The sequence below is a fragment of the Melospiza melodia genome (genome assembly GCF_035770615.1).
Source record: "Melospiza melodia melodia isolate bMelMel2 chromosome 7 unlocalized genomic scaffold, bMelMel2.pri SUPER_7_unloc_1, whole genome shotgun sequence".
NCBI lineage: Eukaryota > Metazoa > Chordata > Aves > Passeriformes > Passerellidae > Melospiza > Melospiza melodia.
This window is the reverse complement of record NW_026948497.1, coordinates 8,653,821-8,674,930: the sequence shown is the minus strand read 5'-3', so window position 1 is coordinate 8,674,930 and position 21,110 is coordinate 8,653,821. Positions and strand designations below refer to the sequence as shown.

Genomic DNA, 21,110 nt, shown 5'->3' with positions numbered 1-21,110 from the left:
CATCTCCTCCTATTTTCGGTTCGTCACTTTTCTGTCTCCGCCTTCATTACCACCTTTGCCACGCATGCGCCACCACTCGGTTTGGTGGTCACACAAGTCTTTGGGGGTCGTCGCTGATGAAGGCCCTGTAGTCTTCTTCGTTGTCCTTTAATTCACCTTTGGGTTACACATGCGCACCAAGCCAGTACAATGTAAGCCAAGACTAACGTATCAGTGCATCTACATATCAAAGCAATAAGTCCCTTATAATTAGCATTTTCTTGGACCCAACCAGGTTCTTGGTCATTTTTAGCAACTGTATCTTCAGCTTCTTTCCTGTGGTCCTTGAGAACATCTGCTGGGGAAGGGGGGGTGGGTGGAGCCCCTCCTTTCCCTCTCTTCTTTGGCATTACAACTTTTAGCTATTAACTATTTTATTATTCTCAAATATTAATTACTGTATCAATATTGATTGCTGTTTCAATTTTTATCAGCACGAATCATACCTATTTATCACACAAGTACATCTTAATCCTCGAGCCCTGAGCCCCCTGCCCATCGCTGGGGACTCTGGGGGTTTCCCCCCCTGCCCCAGTGCAGGATTGATGGGGGTAGCACGGTCGGGATGGACGGAGATGAGAGATCTCTGCAGCCAGGTCGTGGAACTTGGGGTTTATTGCAAAGGGCCTGGGTGCAGGGCCCTGCTGGGATTGGGGTTTATTGCAAAGGGCCTGGGTGCAGGGCCCTGCTGGGATTGGGGTTTATTGCAAAGGGCCTGGGTGCACGGCCCTGCTGGGATTGGGGTTTATTGCAAAGGCCTGGGTGCAGGGCCCTGCTGGGATTGGGGTTTATTGCAAAGGGCCTGGGTGCAGGGCCCTGCTGGGATTGGGGTTTATTGCAAAGGCCTGGGTGCAGGGCCCTGCTGGGATTGGGGTTTATTGCAAAGGGCCTGGGTGCAGGGCCCTGCTGGGATTGGGGTTTATTGCAAAGGCCTGGGTGCAGGGCCCTGCTGGGATTGGGGTTTATTGCAAAGGCCTGGGTGCAGGGCCCTGCTGGGATTGGGGTTTATTGCAAAGGGCCTGGGTGCAGGGCCCTGTTGGGATTGGGGTTTATTGCAAAGGGCCTGGGTGCAGGGCCCTGCTGGGATTTGGGGTTTATTGCAAAGGGCCTGGGTGCAGGGCCCTGCTCGGAGCTGCAGCCACAGCTCGGAGCAGGCCCGAGAGAAGAGAGGGGGAGAGAGGATGAGAAGGTAAGAGAGTAAAAGCGTAAGAGAGTAAAAGGGGTAAGAGCATCAAAGGCAAGAGCTAGGAGACAAGAGGTAAGAGCAAGAGTAAGAGAGGTAAGAGCTAAAACAGCAAAGTTCCCATTACAATATAATAAATCTTCTTCTGTGTTGAATATTCTGATTCTCACTAACCAATCTAGTACAAGATACAAATCCTACAGCATTTTCATACCACCTATAAGAATCATTACATTACCATACTGTGCTACATTTTAAACCCTAAAAACTCCTCTGTGGTCCCCTTCAGTAGGGGCTGCTCTGACCCTGGGACCTGCCTGCAAGCAGAAGGAATTGTTCCATCAAAAGGGGATTACTTTCAGCGGCCACACCGTTGTTTTCCCGTTGTTCAGTAACTAAGGGATCTCATAGCTTGCTTTCATTTCAATCTCGCTTATAGTTTCCATATTCTCAAAATCTTTTGCCAGACAATCATATTTGTAAGGCTTTCCTGTTTCATCTTCTCCAACACCCCAGAGCCGGCGCCGCTGCGGCTGTGGGACAGAGGAGGGGCGAAAGGGGGATCCGGGCTTGGAGCGGGAGGAAGGGCAGGGAGAGGGGAAGGGGAGGAGCAGGAACAGGAGCAGCACGGAGGGAGCAGCCCGAGGAGGAGCAGCAGCCGGGGAAGGAGCATTGCGGGGTTCCACGGCGAGCCCGCAGCTCGGCTGGGCCCGGCAGCATCGCATTGCCCCGCGTCCCGCAGGTGAGCGCCGAGGGGAAGCGGCAGCTCCGGGAGGGTTTTTGGGGGGAAGAGGGGGATTTGGCTGGGATTTGGACCTTGCCGATTCCGGAGTTATGAAAAGTGCGTATTATATGGCTCTATGCAGATATTTACTGTGGGAATCCATAAAATCAGAGGGGTTTGGGAAAGCTGCAAAAGGCAGGCCTCAGAGACAGCAGAACTGTGAGTAGAGCGCAGCCATGAGATAGATCATCAGAAAAATTGTTTAAACTGTAGAAAAAGCAAGGGCAAATAGAACAATGGCCTGTGTATTAATGCTTGTCTGAATAGCTCTCTAAGCTGCAGAAAGTTTATCTAGCAAGATATTAGGAAGGTTAAAGCTTAAGAATGGAGCTCTGTGTGTTGTGTTTTAAGGCTTACAAGCAGGTATTGTATTCGAAATAAGCAAGCATTGTTTTAAGCAAAGGTACGTGTGCTTATGGTGTGTGAAAAATTGTAAAAGTTTAGTAGTAATAAAATGGTTCTAAAAATAGTAATACAATTAGAGTAATAATAATTTGGACAATTTGAATTAGGACAATACGAGACAACAAATACAAAGAGTTACGGACCTCTGGGTACCTTTTTCTGGGCAGCATGAGCCCGAAAAAGGACCCCCGCTAACAAAGATTAACCCTTAAAAACAATAGCCCATTGCATATTCATGCACTTCATACATGATGCATAAATTCCATTCAAACACAGGATTCTGTCTGGTCAGTGTCAGCTTCTTCCTCTGAATCCTAACAGCACCTTCGAGGCAGGAAGAAGTTCGTTTCTTCTGGTAAGAGAGCAATAAATTATTTTTCTCTGAAAGATTCAGGTGTCCTGTGGCTGCTATCTCGCTGGAAGTCCTTTCTTTAAAAAAGTATCCTACGTGGCATTGTTTCTATTTTAACAATTTTTATAACCTAAAACTATATTTAACATGGTACTTAAGAGAATTAATACAGCATTACTTTCTAACACAACACATAAAATATTCATGTAATATTTGCGAAAAGCCAATCATAAAATACAGGCATTTTCACATTTACCATATGTATTTTGGTGTATTGATTAGTAGTGCTGTATTAACAGTTTAATAATAAATGTAGTCTTGTAATTAAAAGGTAACTTTTGTAGTTAAAAGAAGAACTATGTCAGTGAGGTTTTTTTAAAGGAAGGAATGAGGCACTCGCATCAGATAGCAGCCACAGGACACCTGAATCTTTCAGAAAAAAGAATTTTTTGCTCTCTTACCAGAAGAAACGAACTTCTTCCCGCCTCAAAGGGGCTGTTAGGATTAGAAGGAAGAAGTTGATGATGGCCAGACAGAATCCTGTGTTTGAATGGAATTTATGCTTCATGTATGAGGTGTATGAATGTGCAACAGGTTATTGTTTTTAAGGGTTAATCTTTGTTAACCGGTGCCCTTTTTCAGGCTCGTGCTGCCCAGAAAAAGGTACCCGGACATCCATAATTCTTTGTATTTGTTGTCTCGTATTGTCCTAATTCAAATTGTCCAAATTATTATTACTCTAATTGTATTACTGTTTTTAGAACCATTTTATTACTATTAAACTTTTAAAATTTTAAAAACAAGTGATTGGCGTTTTTCACAGGAGTTGAGTCCCAAATATATTTTGGTGTCGCTGAGAGAGGTATTTTTAATTTATTTGATGAAGGGGGTACTTTTGGATCTCTCAGGAGTGCAAAGGGGAGCAGGGGAAGCGCTGAGTGCCTAGAGTGGGGGGATGCTGGAGAAAGGGGACCCTGGAACACCTGATGTAAAATTTCAATAGCGAATGTGAATTTTACTTCTATACCTTTTATTTTAAAGCAAGCACGCAGCGCTGGGTGGCTGGGGAGTCACTGCTCCACTCATAGCACACACAGTTCAGTAAATTATATATACTGTTTTTAAGCCTACAAAGCATTTTCCAATATGCTTGGTTAGTCCAAATTAGCAAATATCAATAAGCTGGGAGCAGTAATTTCACAATATTTCTAGGTGGTCATTGATTGCTATCCTTCTTGTGATTGTCTGGAGGGAGGCCTTGCACTGGTGTCTGCTACATGATTTGTCAAGTGCATCAAGCTTTTTATTATACATAAGCTTTTAATTGCTTTGTTACAATATCTCTTAGCTTTACCCCAACTTCCTCTATTTTATTCTAAGCATCAGTCGTCTTGCTGCCTCATCTCTTTTGCTCTACTATACTTCTTTGATTTTGATGCTTTATTTGTCTATTTGGTCAGAAAGTTTCAAAACCTTTCTTTGTGTCTTGTTTTGGACACAGCAGATAGAAGCATTTGCTGATTCCATTCCCAATTGGCACGTGTCACAAAAACAATTTCCACAGAACCAGGGGAGGGTGAGCCCTGGGACCCCCAAAACCCCCTCAGCATGCCTGAGCAGGACCCGGGAGAGGGGGAATGCCCAGGACCCACAGGCCCCCCATCAGCTGTGAGAAGAGGGACCCCCATAAGCCCAAAATAAGGACACTGGAAACGAGGCACTCCTGGGAGAGGTTTTTGGAATTCTTGATTTTTGGAGGTATTTCTGGCCACCAGACACTCAGTGACTTCTAGAGATGGACTTGGCCAGTGGGACCTTCAAAGCCAATGTCCTGGCTTAGGGCAATTTTGGGAGGAAAAACTCTAAAGGTGTTTCCTGTAGAAGAGCAAAGTCAAGTGGCCCCTCCTCCAGCTGGTTCTGGAAAAGTATTTTCTTTGAGAGAAGTGGAAAAAACTGTTTATTGAACAGGCAAAGCACTCACCAGCCCCCAAAATGAACAGTATTAAACAATAAAATCTCTTGCTGCTCCAAAAGAGATGACAAACTCACAAAGTCCCTCCGTGAGCTGTAGCATGGCTTGCTCAGTCTCTTATCAGTCTCTTATCAGTCTCTCTGGGGCTGGAAATGCCGTGGCCCAGCCCCGGTGGGGCACAGGTGTGAGCACCTGGTGCTCTTCTGGGTGTTCAATCCAGAGCAGGTTTAGACAGGTCCAAAGAAAAGGATAAACCAAAAACCACAGTCCAGGGAGCTTCTCTTCCTCTGCTAGCTCAAACTGACTAACAGCAAAGGAGGGCTCTGTCCCGCTGTCTGTCCATCTGCAGACAAGAGAGGAGCAGGAATGTGGAGGAGTGAGAGAGGTTCTGAAAACAAACTCCGTGCTTCTTCTTCCTCCCTCTCTGCTCTCAGAACCAGTGTTAAAGGTGCAAAGCTTATTTCAGACAAATGGGGATACGAGCATCATAATTTCACCCCTGGGACCCCCAAAAGACCCTCAGCCTGTGTAAGCAGGACCCGGGAGAGGGGGAATGCCCAGGCCCCACAGCCCCCCCAGCAGCTCTGAGAAGAGGGACCCCCATAAGCCCAAAGTGAGGACACTGGAAACAGGGAACTCCTGGGAGAGGTTTTTGGACTCCTTGATTTTTGGAGGTATTTCTGGCCACCAGACATCCGGTGACTTCTAGAGATGGACTTGGCCAGTGGGACCTCCGAAGGCAATGCACTCACATCTTGTTTTTCCCCCAAATCAGGATTTCCCATTCCCAAACCTCATCTGGATGGAGAAGGCTGTGAGGAAGAGGAAGATGCCCCAGAGCACTGAGGCAGGTGAGAAGGAAGTCAGTGCCCCTTTTCCCCTCTGTCCTGCTCCGTCTCCCAGCCCAGCACGGCCCCAGCTGCAGCACAGCCCCACTGCTGATGCTGTCCAGCCAGGGATGCACTGGGGGGATCTCCTTCCCCTTCCCTGTGGCACGGAGGCAAATCCCAGCCTCTCCTTGTTCTTCCTCCCCCAGGGAAGGAGCTGAGGATGGAGACCAGGGAGGACAAATCCTCACAGCAGAACCTGGTGGAAGAGGCCATTTTGAGCGGCTCCAGGGCACAGGAATCCACCGGGGAGGAAAAGCCCCGGAGATCCCTCAAGAGGAGGGGCTGCAAACCCAGCCCAGGGTGCTCCGAGGAGGAGAGACTCAGCCTGTGCCTGGAAGGCAGCCAGAGATCTGGCCAGAGCGCTGAAGTGGTGGTCCATGAGCAGCTTGATGATGGCAAGAAGCCCCACCAGTGCTTGGAATGTGGGAAGAGTTTCGGCAGGAGCGACCACCTGCTCATCCACCAGAGGACCCACACCGGGGAACGGCCCTATGAGTGTAGGGAATGTGGGAAGAGCTTCAGGATCAGCTCCCACCTGACTGTCCACCAGAGGATCCACACCAATGAACGGCCCCACAAGTGTGGGGAATGTGGGAAGAGCTTCAGGATCAACTCCAACCTGATCGCCCACCAGAGGATCCACACCAATGAACGGCCCTATAAATGTGGAGAATGTGGGAAGGGCTTCAGGAGGAGCTCCAGCTTGAAACTCCACCAGATGATCCACACTGGGATACGACCCTTTGTGTGTGGGGAGTGTGGGAAGGGCTTCCGTGACAGCTGCCGCCTGATCATCCACCAGACAATGCACACTGGGGAGTGCCCCTACACGTGCTCAGAGTGTGGGAAGAGCTTCATTGAGAACTCCAGCCTGATTCTGCACCAGAGGATCCACACTGGGGAGAGGCCCTACAAGTGCAGGGAATGTGGGAAAAGCTTTAGGCAGAGCTGCCATCTGAATGCCCACCAGAGGATCCACACTGGGGAGAGGCCCTATAAGTGCAGGGAATGTGGGAAAAGCTTCATCGACCCCTCCGGCCTGAGTGTCCACCAGAGGATCCACACTGGGGAGAGGCCTTACAGGTGTGGGGAATGTGGGAAAAGCTTCAGTCAGAGCACTAGGCTGATTCTGCACCAGATGATCCACACCAGGGAGAGGCCTTACAGGTGTGGGGAATGTGGGAAATGCTTCAGGCAGAACTCTAGGCTGATTGCCCACCAGAGAATCCACACTGGGGAGAGATCCGATGAGTGTTCTGAGTGTGGGGAGAGGTTTCAGAGCCGATACCGTCTCCTCAAGCATCAGCAGATTCACACAGAATAGAGGCCCTTCTGCTGCCCTGACTGCAGGAAGGGCTTTTAGAAAAACTGCACTCTCGTCACCCACCAGTGGATCCACACTGGGGAGAGGCCCTGACAGTGTCCCAAGTGTGGGAAGAACTTCTCCCAGAACTCTTCCATGACCCAACACCAAGGGAGGCAGCAGTAAGGGATGCCCAACAAGTGCCCTGTGTGCAGGAAGAGTGTTGCCTTGATTTTTAAAGATTTTCTGAGCCTTCTAATGTTTACATTCTTGTAGCAAACTTTCTCTAACACTTTCTGTAAATAACTTCTTGTTTGGCATTCTTTTATAGAAGAAGAAAAATATGATGGACTGTTAGTTTGTCCAGTGTCATTGGAGAGGTGGCACTTTCACCCTCAAATCCATGGTCGCTTTTAGAAAACTGTAAATGTTGGAGTCAGGAAATAAACTTCCCTTTTCTTCCCCTTGAGAGCAGCAGTGTGTGCGCTCGTGTTGTTTTGTGTCCTACAGTGACAGGAAGAGCTTTGAGTGCTGCTTCAACTCCATCCCCCATTGGGGACCCCCACTGGGTGGTCCACAGTGACCCTCGCTGGGCGGAGACTTGGTCATCCATGATCCTGGTGATCCATGTTGGGAAGACACCTGGCTGGTGGTCCCCACATCTTCCTGGCTCTCCTTGGGCACTTGGACACGGCCAGAGAAAAATCCATTGGGATGCAAACAGACATCAGAATTTCATAGTGGACAGCACAGTTTTTTACTTTTGACCCCAAAACAGTCTCACCTTTTGCATCCAGTCATTGCTTCGAGTGGCATCCAGAATTCGAAATGGTGTTGGAGGTCTTTTCCAACCTGAATCATTCCATGATTCTAATTCTCTCTGGCCCATCAGCATCTTCCACAGCCAAATGGTGATTGACTGGGGCAAAACCCAGGATTTTGGAGACAATGGAGTGGAAATCTTTCTAGAAAAGGTCCTTTCTACCCGCCCAGGCACACAGATACTCAGCCAGCATGGACACATAAATGCTTTTATTTTGGCCTTTATTTTCTTTCATTTTTCATTATCCTTCACCCAACATTGGGGTAAATATAAAGACATTCAACTAAGACATGGATGGTGACATTGTGGGACTTGGGTGGGGACATGGTAGGGATGGGGCCAAGGACGTGGGTGGGGATATGGTGGGGATGGGGACAAGGACGTGGGTGGGGATGTGGTGGGGATGGGGACAAGGACCTGGGTGGGGATGTGGTGGGGATGGGGACAAGGACCTGGGTGGGGATGTGGTGGGGATGTGGACAAGGACCTGGGTGGGGATGTGGTGGGGATGGGGACAAGGACATGGCTGTGGATGGCGATATTGGGCATGGGGGGTGTCACAGATAGAGATGGTGACATGGGGCTCTATGGCCATGGATGAGGAAATGGGGGACATGGCCATGGATGGTGACACAAGTGGCCTAGAGACAAGTCCATGGGTTGACATGTCCATGCCATGGGGTGTCCCATGGCCAAGGACAACACATCCCCACCACCACCATGATACTGTCCCTTTCATGCTGCCATTTATTCCCTGCTCCTCCCCATTGTCACCCCACTGTGAACCCAGCCAGGGACAGGGGTGACATTTGGGGACACTCCTGTCCCCACTCCAGCACATACCTGGGGCCAGCAGAGAAGGGGATGAAGGACGACGGGGACCGTTCCTTGCTGTTTTCCAGACTAAACCTCAGAGGACTGAACACCTGGGGTGACACCAACACAGTCACACCGAGGGGACACAGCTGTCACCACCATGGTGACAGGGACACCTCATAGGGTGGCCCTACCTCACGCTTGGGCCAGAGGTCTGGGTTGTGGTGGGTCCCATAGATGCTCATCAGGCAGATGACCCCTGCTGGGATGGGAATAGCCACTTTAGGGACAGCAGATGAGGATGGGTGGTGACACTGGGGACACCCTGGCCATGCCATACCCTTGGGGATGACACAGCCATCACACAGGGGGATGTCCTCGGTGCAGCGCCGGGACACAGCAGTGACAGGAGGGTGCAGCCGCAGGCTCTCCTTGATGCACATGGTGGTGAAGGGCAGCTGGGACAGGTCGTCCCTGGGGACAAGCGGGGGTGGCATCGTGTCCCCAAGCCACATGACCGGGGTGGCCCTGGGGACATCTCACCATTCAATGTCTGCAGTGCCCCGGCCAGCCAGGAGCTCCTGTACCTGCTGGCGGCATCGCTCCTGGTGCTCAGGATGGCCGGCCAGGTTGTAGAAGAGCCATGCCAGGCCACTGGCCGTGGTGTCATGGCCAGTGGGGACACTGGGTGAGTGAGGGGACACTGGAGTGGCTCCTCCCCAGTGGCACCTGGGAGCTCGTGCTCACCCTCAAACATGAAGGTGTCAGCCTCAGCAGTGATGTCCTCGTCCGACAGGGTGCGGCCATTCTCGTCCTGCAGAGGCAAGATGAGCCACGGGCCACTGGGGCCACCAGTCTGTGGGCCACCTGGGGCCAAATCCCATCCATGGCCACCACCCTATGGCACCACCATCCCACTGGCCACCAGCTCTATGGTCAATGCTGCCCATGGCCACCACTGTTCCCCTGTAGCCACCAGTCTATGTCCAAGCCTCCCATGGCCACCAGCATCCTACTGGCCTCTATGGTCAATCCTTCCATGGCCACCACCACTCTCTTGACCACTTTCATGCCCCATGGCCACCACCCCAGCCCCACCTTGGTGAGCAGCAGGATGTAGTCGCTGGGCTGCCTGTACCAGGGACCATGTGGGGACACTGTGGCCACCAGCATGGATGATAGCAGGACCATTGGGGCCACCAGAATGGCCAGCAGGGACAGTGATTGGACAGGATGGCCAGTGGGGACCATGGCAGAGCCAGCACAGCCACCAGGATGGCCAGCAGGGACAATGGTAGGGCCACCAGGATGGTGTCATGATCCGCTCGTACAAGCGAGGGTCATGATGGTTTGTTAACTGATCTGAGTGCAAAAGCAACACGGAAGGGGATTTTGGTATTAATCAAAACAAATGCACCTCTTGTTGAGTGCCCACAGCAGATGTGATGGAAGGATTAGAAAGGAGAATAAAGGAGAGAGAGAGAGAGAGAGAGAGAGAAAGAGGGGAGGAATAGCTGCCAGTGGAGAGATGAAACCCTCGTGGTCCAGCCAATAGATCCGTCTTGTCACGTCAGGGAGAATCTCAAAGTCTTGGTTCTGTTATAGTCCTCCACCAAGGGGGGGAGCAGGTAAGTCTATTGAAAGCACCGAGAGGGAACAGGTGAGTTTACAGACAGTCCATGTTCTCAGCAGTGAGTGAGACCAATTGTTTTCTTGGTCCAGGGAACACACCTGCAGGCAACACTTGGCAAACATCTGGCTTCAGTTCGGCCAGCCCCCTGTGTTAGAGTTATAGGGGTCTCAGTCTCAGCCCTTGGGAGGGGGCTTCAGTCTCCGTCACAGCGGTCGTGAGGCAGCTGAGGGAAACCTCAGAGTGTCTCTTACAGATGATCAGTGGGGACAGGTGTCAATCACTCCTGGCCGTGGGTCTCATAGCTGAAGATGCACTTCTGGAGCGTGTCCAGGGTGAGGAGGCTCAGGGGCTGCAGCACCTCCAACTCCACCGGCCCCCACCAGCTGCCACTGCTGCTGCCGCCCACTTGGCCTGCGGGGAAGGGCTGGGTTGGGGAGGGAACAGGGAGGGGATCAGGGACATGGGATAAATTTGGGGGTGGGACAGGGGTGGGAGAGGGGGAGGAGTTGAAGAGAAGGTGTGGAACAGGAATGTGGTGATAAATGAGGGGTGGGGTTGGGGTTTGGGGGCAGCTTTCAGTTTGGGGTATGGGACAATACAGAATTTGGGTACAGGACGGGGCTCGGGGTGCAGGACAGGACTCAGGATGCAGCAGTGGGTGCAGGACAGAATTTTGGGTGCAGGACTGTCCTATGGTGACGTTATGATGCCTGCATCCCCATCCATGTGTTCTGTTTATGCTGGATATTATGTTCTGTGCCTTCAAGACTGGCTCTGAAGAGCGAAGTTTTGTTTTGGTTTTGTTATCAGCCGCTCCCCCACAGCTGGCGGGACACAGAGACAGGGCAGTGCATGGTGCTGCTTTTGCTTTTTGCTTGGCTTTTTGCTTTGCTCTTGCTTTTGTTTCTGCTCATTACTTAGTTTAGCTAAGCACTCCGAATTTTTCCCTGGACTGTTTTTCCTTTCTCTTTTTTGGAACCACTCAAACCTGCTCCGGACTGGGACCTGGGAAACACTGAGAGTTTGCACCTTGTGGCTGCAGCAGCTGCCCCAGCACCAGAGGGACTGATAACAGAGCGACCACTCCCAAGAGAGACTTTCTGAATTTGTCATCTTTTTCAGAGTGGTGAAAGAGTGTTGTCACCTGGTATTGTTCATTTTGTGTGCTGGGGGTGCTTTGCCTGTTAAATAAACAGGTTCTTTCCACTTCTCTCCAGGGAATCCTTCCTGACCCAGTTGTGGGGAGGGGCAATGTGCGTTTGCTTTCTGGAGGAGCCCCTTTGGAGGTTTTCTCCCAAATTTGCCCTAAACCAGGACAAAATTTGGTGCCCAACGTGTGGGGCTTGAGAGAGAGTGGAAAAAACCCTGTTCTGACTGCATTTTGGTTGCCATTACTCTGTGTTGGTATAAAGCAGTTAATGGCCATGTTTTTTGAATTCATAATGTCTCTTGGGGTGGAGGCTTGCATGCATTTCTGGTCCCTAGGTGCAGAGGATCATTAATGGGACATCACACCATGATTAATATGATAAGGGAAACCAATTTATTACAAAAAGCAAGCCATATTTATACTGTTCTCTATTGTTCACCCCTCAAGCTGATACATGATTGGTTAAATCCTTTTTACGCACGCATTTTGATATTTCAGTTAATTTTAGTTAGTCTTTCTTCTTCATGCATCTCGCTGTGGTTTTCTTGTCTGCCTTTGCATCCTGAACCGTCTGCTGCTGAGCGTGTTCTCCTTCTTTTGTGTCCTTCAAGGGCATGGTGACCTCACTCAGGTTCTATGAAGGCTGGATTGTGAACATGTTGCATATGTCCATTGTCCTCCAAAAAACCCTCAGCACTCCTCCCGGTGCTTTCTGGTCATTCAAGTGCCCTTCAGCTGACTGGTTTCATGCTTTGAGCTTCAGGGAATTGCCCAATCTTTCTGAAGCTGAAATAAATATCATATTAGTCAACATCTTAATTGTGTTTATATCTCACAGAATTGCCTTTTCTTTTGCCTTTGTCTAAAACTGTTCCTGTGCGGAAATCTCTGGGGGATGGTGGACATGTCAGATGCTGCTGGGACATCCCAGAGCACTTGGACCTTGGCTCTGCACAGGAGAGCTCTTCATCCCCTTTCTCTCTTTTCCTCCCTCTGGGCATGGAGGGAGCTCCTGACTTCAGTGTGTGACTCGTGTGTGCAAAGAGCAAATCTGGGCAGAATTGGGGCAGGGAGGGTTTGGGGGGACCTTGGGATCTGTGCTGGGCACAGAAGGTGCTTTCCATTGCTCTGAGGCTGTCTGCTGTGCAAAGTGGATTTAATATCCAGCAGAGGAATGACTTTTGCATTTGATGGAACTGTGCCTTCCCTTGGCTTTGTTGGCTGAAAAGATACAGAGGAGCACACACAGAGTTACCAACTCCTGGATTCCAGCAGTGTTCAGATAGAAATTACAACAGGAGGCAGGGTCAAGATGTGTGCTTGCCTTGTGGTCAGCCTTCAATACCCCTTGGTCTCTCTGGGCCCTTCCCCCAGGTGGGGCTTGGGCTCATTTGGTCCCTCAGGAGCTGGGCTGGGGCTGCAGAGGTGGCTGTGGAGCATTGCCTGTGCTGTGCCAGGGACTGGCAGCCACTGCTGGGCTGGGATAGAGGCTCTGGGGGGATTGGGGCTCCAGGGCAGGGCAAGGCTGGACCTGCCCCTTCCTCCCTCCCACACAAAATGTTTAGAGCCAACAATCTCCTCCAGTCTGTCACAACAGGGAATGCTGGAAGTGAAATCCCAGTTGTGGCCATGGGCACCTGGCTGAGAAGGACAGTTTTGTTCCATAGGAAGGAAAGCACAGAGCCTCAGTGTTTGGAAGGCAGGTGAGAGTCTCACTAGGCCAAGGCCAGCCAGACTTGTCAGGAATGGCAGATTTTTTTTGGGAGCAGTCTTTGGATTTAGGGAATTCTGGAGGTGGAAGACCAATCTCAGCCATGCATGCCTGGAGAAGTAGGACAGTTCTTTCTCATAGGGAGGAAAGCACGGAGCCTTCCCCAGTGTTTTGGGGACAGATGGGAGGTGACTCTCCTGAAAACATTGCCTGCCACACTTGTCCTGGCAATATTCCTATGGGAAAAATTTGGAGTTGAAATCCCAGTTCTGGCCATGAGTAATTAGAAGAGATTGACAGTTGTTTTCACAGCAAGGAAAGCACAGAGCCGCAGTGCTCCAGGAGCTGATGAAAGGCAGCCTTTGACATTCCAACATCAGCCAAAGCTGTCCGGTGGCCCCTGGGAGGCCAAGCCAGCCAGGCCTGTTCCACGTTCCCTCAGTTCCATGGGACCCAATGGTCCCTTGCTTCCATGTGTCCCTGAGGTGCCATAATGCCCCCTTGGTGACACGAGGCCCTGAAGGGTCCCAATGGTCTCCATGGTTCCATCAGGCCCCACAGAACCATAATGGTCTCTGAGTCCATGAAGCCCCGCTGTGTCACCAAGGCCCCTTGGTTCCATGGGCTCCAGGGGTGCCACAATGATCCCCTTGGTTCCATGAGGTTCCATAGTGCCACCACGGTGTCCTTGGACCTGCTGGGACTCTCGGTGTGTTCCCAGACACCCCCAGCATGGTTACAGACGCTCCCAGTATATCCCAGTTGCCTTCAGCACACTCACAGTCATTCCCAGTCACATCCACTTGGCCCAGTAAGGTTCCACTTTCCACCAGTATGATCCCAGTCACTCCCAGTGAAGGGAACGGACCGGGATGGACTGGGACAGGCTGGGATGGACTGGGACACCGGGATACACCAGGCAGGATACACTGGGATACACCAGGATAAACTGGGATACACTGGGATACACCGGGACACACTGGGACACACTGGGACACACTGGGATACACTGGGACACACTGGGATATACTGGGATACACCGGGACATACCAAGACACACCAGGATACTCCAGGATACACCAGGACACCCTGGGATTCACCGTGCCCAGCACTGGGACCCACTGGGAGCAGGATCAGAGCACACTGGGACTCAGCAGGGCCAGAACTGGGGCAAAAGGGATCACAGTGGGACCCACTGGGATATACTGGGAGTGACTGCAACCATACTGGGGATGACTGGGAACACACTGAGAGTGACTGGAGTCACTGAGTCTACATTGGGGGCAACTGGGAAGACTGGGATCACAGTGGATTCCTACCGGGGTCATACTGGGAGTGACTGGGTCTGTGCTAGGGTGTCGTGGTTTTGGTTTGCTAATATAAGATCTCTTTAATTTTGAGATTTTTTTTTGGCTAATGCACTAAAGAATGTGGTGGGTTTGGTGTTGGTTAATTACTAATACACTTATTTTTGGTTGTGAGATAGGATTAGGAGAAAGGTAAAGCAGGCTCAAAACTTTAAAAGGGTAGAAAGAAAAATTTTAATAATAGTAAGTAAAAAGAAAAAAAAAGGTAGTAAGAATCAAAGCAAACTTTTTAGAATACTTCTCCCCACAACTTTTTCTTTCTCACTGACAATGTAAAGAAACTAAACTTAAGATTTCTAGTCAGTTTACTACCTCTCAAAGAGTCTTTTTTTAGTTCACTTAGGGAGAGAAGTCCCTCTTGATAAAGTTATGGAGACTTTTCTACAAAAGGAAAAAAACAGTTTTCTCGTGGTTCTCAATTTTGTCATGAATAACAACTGCCAGGGGAACCTTGCTATCGTAAAATCTTTCTTATTTCTACAAACCTTCCCACAGCTTGGAGATGGGCTATGTTGATTGATGGGGTATTGTTTTAAAGATGAGCTGTTCAAAGGCAAAAGTTCTCATTATCTATCTCTAAAATCATCTTCATCTCTGGGAGCACAGATATTCATTTTTAGAAGCACAAGACTGTGCTCTTTCTTTGTGCAAACTTCTCATGAGATTGCAGCTATTTCAACATCTGCTTACTTTAACATAGAAGCCTTTACCTAATATCAATTCAAACACTTTCATTTCCTTATAGTTTTATGTGTTATAAGGGAAAAGAGTCTTTTCTTTATAGCTTACAAGAGGATTTCAGCTCTAAAAACAAAGCATCTTCTCCCCCTCCCATCTGGGCCTTACTTACCTTCTTCTTTATTACCTTTAATATCTTCATCTTGTTTTTAATATACGTGCATGTTGTTCTTTTCTCTCACTCAGAAGAAGACTGAAGCACTGAAAAAGTTAACATCACGCCTGAAGCCTACCTAACCCACCAATAACTACTAACAGAAAGCTGTGGCTCAGTTGTGTTCAGATCAGCTTTGTAGTTAGTGTTTAGTTTTCTACACCAGCCACAGAAGTCTCTGGTCTCAGCCAGGCTAAGAAGAAGAAGAAGCAGCAGCCTGACAGCGAGATCTTCGCAGCCACAGCCAGCCCTGCTCTGGCTAAAGCTCCGCAGCCTCCCCTGTCTCCTTGCCCGGCAGCTGCTGAAGCCCAGCCCGGCCAAACCAGAGCCCATGGAGAGAGAAGCCAGCAAGCAGCCCAGGAAATAGAAAAGAAGCCCAGCCTGCAGCAAGACGGCCCAGCCCAGCCCAGACACAGAGCTGAAGCCCAAACCGAAACCCAGCACCTCCCTGCCGACCAACAAAGAAAAGAAAAGTTTCTGAATTTTTTGGTCTTTACCATGTGTGTTTCACAAAAGCGTGTCTAGCTTTTCAGCAGCTCAACAGACTGTCAGATAAACAAAAACCTTTGCATCACTTCCCTACATTTCCTCCCATTCCCAAACATAACACAGGGGCCACTGGGAACAACTGGGATCAGACTGGGAGCAACTGGGAGCAGCTAGGACCAAGCTGGGAGCAACTGGGATCATCATGGCATCAGAGTAGGATCATACTGGGAGGGACTGGGTCTGTGCTAGAGGCAACTGGGATCACACTGGGAGGAAATGGGGACATGCTGGGGACCAATGGGATCATACTGGGAGCAACTGGCACCACACTGAGGGTGACTGGGATCCTTCTGGAATCATACTGGAAGTGACTAGGGGCAGGCTGAGGGCAATTGGGACCATGTTGGGGCAACTGGGATATACAGGAAATGACAGGAATCATGCTGGAGGTGACTGGGAGTGGCTGTGAGCAAATGGAATCATACCGGAAGCTACTGGGAGCAACTGGGAGTGAGTGGAAACACATTAGGGACAACTGGGATGTACTGGGAGAGACCAGGAGTGACTGGAATCACAAAAGAACCATAAAGGAAGTCACTGGAATAATACTGGGAGTATCTGGGATTGACTGGAATCCTACTGGGCGTGACTGGAATGCTACTGGGTGACTTGGAGTGACTGGGACCATACTGGGGGCAAATGGCACTGTACTGAGAGTGACTGGGTTCATCCTGGAATCATACTGGGAAGGACTGGAACCATACTGGGAGTGTCTGGAACTATAGTAGGGCTGAATGGGAACACCTGGGATCATACTGGGAGTGACTGGGATGATACTGGGATCACACTGAGTGTAACTGGAAGTGACTGGGACCATCCTGGGGGTGACTGGGAGCCACAGGGCCCATGCTGGGAGTGACCTGGGGGGAACTGGGGGAACTGGCCCGGCTGGGGCTCAGGGTTGTTCTCCCCCAGGGCTGCCCTGGCTCCTGCTGCCACCCTGGGCCCCACAGAGCCGAGGGACAGGGGACAGCTGAGGGACAGGAGACAGGGGCAGGGACGTGGAGAGGTAGAAGGGAGTTCCAGGGGGTCCTTGAGCCCAGGAAAGGGGAGTCCAGGGTTTCCCAAAAAGGGGGGACAAGGGTGGGGACAGCAGGGATGTTCGAGAACGAGGAGTTCAGGGGGTCTCTGGTTTTGCACACAGCTGGGGCTGGGGACTGGGAAAGGCAGGAATGGGGGACCAAGGCATTCCAGGGCATCCCAGGGTCAAGCCAATGGCCAGTCTGGAGGCTGGGAGCCATGGGATGGCCGGGAAAAGGGGAGCAGAGAGCCCTGATGTCCAGGAATGGGGTGTGAAAAATGCATGTATTTTATGATTGGCTTTTCACAAATATTAAAATGAATATTATATGTGTTGTATTAGAAAGCAATGCTGTATTAATTTTCTTAAGTACTGTGTTAAATATAGTTTTAGGTTATAAAAATTGTTAAAATAGAACTATGCTATGTAAGATGCTTTGTTTAAAAGAAAGGACTTGCAGCGAGATAACTTGCAGCCACAGGACATCTAAATCTTTCAGAGAAAAAGAATTTATGGCCTTCTTATCAGAAGAAACAAACTTCTTCCCACCTTGGAGGTGCTATTAGGATTAGAGGGAAGAAGTTGACACTGGTCAGACAGAATCCTGTGTTTGAATGGAATTTATGCATCATGTATGAAGTGTATGAATATGCAACGGGCTGTTGTTTTTAAGGGTTAATCCTTTGTTACCAGGGGTCCTTTTTTGGGCCCGTGATGCCCAGAAAAAGGTACCTGGACGTCCATAACTCTTTGTTTTTATTGTCTCATATTGTCTTAATTCAATTTGTCCAAATTGCTATTACTCTAATTGTGTTACTATATAACCATCTTATTACTATTAAACTTTAAAAATTTTAAAAACAAGTGATTGGCGTTTTTCACAATTTGGTAGCAGAGGATGGTTACTAACTCCTCGCTGCCGGTGCTTTGGGAGAGTCAGAGTGGGGAAGGCGCGCCCTGCCCTCTTTGGCAGCCTGGCTCTGCTTCCCCTGAAGTGACCGACAGACGCAGGTTACGATCTGTGGACAAAAGGAGACAATAAAACAAAGAGAACGGGAAAAGGGTCCCTACAACTGCTGTAATTTGCCCCCTAAGAGTAGTAGTGCGCACGAAGAACCCGGGAAGGAAAAAGGATTGGTAAGTATTTCTCGGGGGGCAGGTACGGGGGGATGAATGTGTGTGAATGAGAGGCAGGCTGGTTGTCCCAGACCTGCCAAGTGAGTGCGGAGTCTCCCACGCTGCGTTTCCGACTTTTCGCTGGAAAAGCGGCCAGTAAAGAGACAAAGCGACTCATAAGAGAGTGAAAGAATCCCCGGGGGTGACTGGGACTGGGTCTCAGGGAGGGGTTGGACCCCTCGGTGGTGGGGAGCAAGGTTTCCTAGCCCAATCCACTAGGAAACAGGACAGGAGGGGCTCCTAAAACCTGCTGGGTTGAGGGATTTATATTCCAAGAGCATCCAAGAGCAGGGTTGAGCAGAATTCTGTCCGAGTGAGGATATGCCCGAGAACACTCAGGGTGGGACAACACAGCTAGATTGGGGGATAAAAAAATGCCCAAGAACATCCAGGGTTGGACAACACAGCAGAACAAATGAAATGCCAAAGAGCATCTGTAGTTGTACCACACCGCTGGGTTGAGGGACAGAAAATGCCCAAGAGCATCTGAGGTTGAACAACACAGCTGGATTGAAGGAAAATTACCCGAGAGCATCTGGGGTTGGACAACACGACAGGATTGAGGGAAAAATTGCCCAAGAGCATTTGGGGTTGGATAACACAGCTGGGTTGAGGGATATCCAATAGCACCGGGACTGGCCAGTAACACCTAAACTTGTAATAGGCGATGTGAAAGTAAAAGGTACCTTATTGTTGTTTTGTGGTGTGTGAGAGTGAGACCCACACAGAGCCAGCCTCAACTTCCTGGGCAGGTGGGAAGGGGGAGGTGTGGAAAGAGCGAGTGACCTGCACACCAGGCTGCAGCTCCCGGCTGGGTGGGGGCTTCTGGGCCCAAGAGGAGCGAGTGACCTGCGAACCAAGCTAGCGTTCCCTGGGCGTGTGAGGGGCCGTAGCTGAAGAGTGTGAAAGACACGCAGACAGCCTCACAGGGGAACGGGCACCAGAGGCAGCCAGAGTCAGGGCCCTTCTAGGGGGCCTGGTGACACTGAGACCTGGAGGTAAACCCCAAAGCGAAAGAGGGGGCCACAAGGACCTGTGATTTCCTAGCAATAAGGATCCACTCTGTGTCTTGAGAGTGTGAAGGAATGTGTGAAAGTGAATGAGAAATAAAAGTGAGTGAATGTAGACGAATGAAAGTATAGGTAATGTCGATTGTGCATTTTAAGCCTTACCATATCTCCTTGGAGGGAGTTGGATTGTATTGAAAAGCAGTGTGAGAAAAAGGGGTTTTTTTGGGTGTAAGTAGTTGAAAGAAAAGTGGTATTTAAGTTGTTAGTAAAAAGTGACAAACAGAAGCAGGGGACGAATAGATAGAAAACTGAAAAATGAGACAGAAATTCAGTAAGGTGGATACAGGAAAAGAAAAGCAGAAAAAAAATACCAACAGAAATACCCCAAGACAGCACTTTGGGAGTTATGTTAACAAACAGAAATACAACTCATTGCAAAATACAGGGTATGCAGAAGTTGATGAGAAAAAACATGCAAACTTGTGAATTATATACTTAAAAACAGCATTAGAAAATTTAACACAAAAGAGTTATATATTGATTCAAGGTATGCCTTTAGAGTAGCACATACCTTAAGAAAAATTTTAAAAGGGAGATTGCTTAATTAAAGAAGAAAAAGATTAGTACATGAGAAACTTATTTTCGAGGTTTTAGAGGCATTACAATTACCTAAGAGAGATAGCAATAGTACATATTAAAGGACACCAAAAGGTAAAGACCTAGAAATAAGAAGAAATAAAATAAATAATTGGCAGATCAAGAAGCTAAAGATGCAGCAGAAAATAGAGCTGAAAGAGTTAATATTAACTCCAAAAGAAGAAAAAAAAAAGGGGGGGGGAATTAAAACAAGATTGTGGCGAACAAGATAAATCGGGGAAATAGAAACATCTTGATATGGAAGACAATTAGATAATAAAACGCTTACGAGGGAATAGCAGAGGACGTGTATCAAAAAGCCCGGTGGGATACACAGGCTAGGTGTGATCATTTTTTTAAAAGAACTATGGGTGCATTGAGACTTTTAGAGTAAAAAAACAAGTACCTGAAACATGTATAATTTGCCAAAAGATAAATAAAAGGGTGATGAGAAAAACAATATGAGAAGGTCGTCAGTTAGCTCGTCGACCATTTCAAAGCATCCAAAAAGCAAAACGGGGAAAGTACAGAGCTGAGAACAAATTACCTCATCCATTCCCGTTCGTTCCCCCACTCGTTCGCACCAGCCCTCCCAGCCCCTGTGCCGGCTCCGGCACAGTCCGTCTGTCCCGGTCCGTCTGTCCCGGTCCGTCTGTCCCGGTCCGGCCGCCTGGCCCGCGTTCTTGCCGGGGGTGGGGGTCTGTCCTGCCGTGTGCACCGTGGTCACCGCGCTGATCGCACCGAGGGGGTCCCGTCTGTCCCATCCCCGGCTGCCCTGAGTCTGTCGGCTCCCGCCGCTGCAGCCGGGGTCAGTCCCGGCTTTGTCTCTGCCGGATCAGCCACCGTGAGCCGAGTGAGGGCGATCCCCGCTCCAGCTCGGTCTGCACAGGAACAGCCCCTCGGGCGATCCCAGCCACAGACCCCGCCTCTGGAGCCCCCAGACCCTGAGCTGTGCCGATCCCCTCGGGCCATCCCAGCCACAGACCCCGCCTCTGGAGCCCCCAGACCCTGAGCTGTGCCGATCCCCTCGGGCGATCCCAGCCACAGACCCCGCCTCTGGAGCCCACAGACCCTGAGCTGTGCCGATCCCCTCGGGCCATCCCGGCTGCAGACCCCGCCTCTGGAGCCCCCAGACCCTGAGCTGTGCCGATCCCCTCGGGCCATCCCAGCCACAGACCCCGCCTCTGGAGCCCCCAGACCCTGAGCTGTGCCGATCCCCTCGGGCCATCCCGGCTGCAGACCCCGCCTTTGGAGCCCCCAGACCCTGAGCTGTGCCGATCCCCTCGGGCCATCCCGGCTGCAGACCCCGCCTCTGGAGCCCCCAGACCCTGAGCTGTGCCGATCCCCTCGGGCCATCCCAGCCACAGACCCCGCCTCTGGAGCCCCCAGACCCTGAGC

The 21,110-nt window shown here is 50.1% G+C and overlaps 1 pseudogene; it reads left to right on the top strand.

Annotated features, from left to right (window-relative positions):
- Window positions 1-6,010: 6,010 nt before the first annotated feature.
- Window positions 6,011-21,110, top strand: part of LOC134432737 (zinc finger protein 850-like) — a 386,927-nt pseudogene continuing 371,827 nt past the window's right edge.